This window comes from Poecilia formosa, unplaced genomic scaffold (assembly GCF_000485575.1).
Source record: "Poecilia formosa unplaced genomic scaffold, Poecilia_formosa-5.1.2 Scaffold1359, whole genome shotgun sequence".
In the NCBI taxonomy this organism is placed as follows: domain Eukaryota; kingdom Metazoa; phylum Chordata; class Actinopteri; order Cyprinodontiformes; family Poeciliidae; genus Poecilia; species Poecilia formosa.
In genome coordinates, this window is record NW_006801298.1 from 1 (window position 1) to 1,364 (window position 1,364).

The 1,364-nt window shown below is 36.0% G+C and overlaps 1 long non-coding RNA gene across 1 annotated transcript; it reads right to left on the minus strand.

Annotated features, from left to right (window-relative positions):
- Positions 1-6: 6 nt before the first annotated feature.
- LOC103132822 (uncharacterized) lies at positions 7-1,047 on the minus strand. Its single transcript, XR_475638.2, has 3 exons — positions 678-1,047; positions 367-504; positions 7-258 (listed from the first exon to the last, which is right to left on the minus strand). It is a non-coding gene; the product is annotated as an uncharacterized LOC103132822 (long non-coding RNA).
- Between the last annotated feature and the right edge of the window lie 317 nt (positions 1,048-1,364).

Sequence of the window (1,364 nt, forward strand, 5' to 3'; positions counted from 1 at the left end):
AATTTGATGTAAATTAAACTTTCCCTAGTAAAAAAAAAGTATACTTTAGTATACTACATTTTAACTTACTTTAACATACTTTGATTTATGTACTTAAACTGTGCTATTTTGGAATAACTTTTTTTGTGCTTAGTATATTTTAATAGCATACAATTTCAAGTCGTTGTGGACTCGCCATGTATGTGACATCATCAGAAGTGATGATGTTTGGGACCGGATGCCTGGCGTCGAAAAACCATTTCTGAGTGACTTCTTTGCCTGTTTATGTTAGAAGTAGAAAAAAATAGTCAGCAATATCATCGAATCAGTTGATGTTGGCATTAACTATGAAGCTGTTTTAAGTGTGGACTTAAGGAGACAAACTACCTTAAAAGCTTTCCATCCAAGATCTGAACACGATGGTCCTTGCAGGGTGGTGAGGGGGGCTGGTGGTGCCCATCTCTAGCAGTCATCAGATGAGAGGCAGGGTTCACCCTGGACAGGTCACCAGTCCATCACAGGGCCCTGAAAGCCAACAACAAATAAAATGTATGAAAGAGAAATGTTAGATTAACAAGGGGAAAATTTCTCTCCAGTTATATTTAAATCAAATCATGTTTATTAACACACCAGTTTTTGTTGGTGAAAATGTAGCTAGCTGCTCATTTAAAAAAATAAAAAAATAAATAAAAAATTACATTATGGAGACGATGTGGAGGTTCATCCTCAGAGCTGGTTGTTGATCTGGTGGAGTCAGAGCCTCTTCTGAGAGGAAAGTCTTTAGGTTTTCTAACACCTGATTTCTCTGGCTTCATCTTTCATCTTCATTTGCTTAGACTGCAAACATATGTTGAAGATAAAAACATTGATGAACAAGTTATAACAACAACCTCGCAATATCAAAGTCTCTCTGTCTTATGGAGCTTAATTAAAACCAGGTTCAGTTTATGAATAAAAGTATAAGTCGCAACAAACAGCCTCCAGGCAGCTATAACATGAAGCTGAATGATTGCTATAGTAATAATCATACAAGTCATAATAACATTGATAAAATAATTATTTATGAAACCAATGTAAGTTATATATCTTTACTGCACTGTTTATAATTAAACGAAGATAATTAATAAGCAAACTTACCGCTAGCTAGCAACACATTAGCAGCCTTCGTCCTTCGGGCTCCTACCACATTTCATTTCCATCGGTTGTTGTCCAGTTGTGTTGTCGTCTAACTCGGACTAGGACGTCACCAGCTTGAATTTACCAAAATTACTAACTATTATCAAGACCCTCTCTACTTTTAAGGCAATATTATGCGAGTAAAAATGGCGAATTTGAACAGCGTCTGTTATCCTAGGAGTAGCATAGACATAATATAAGGATAGACG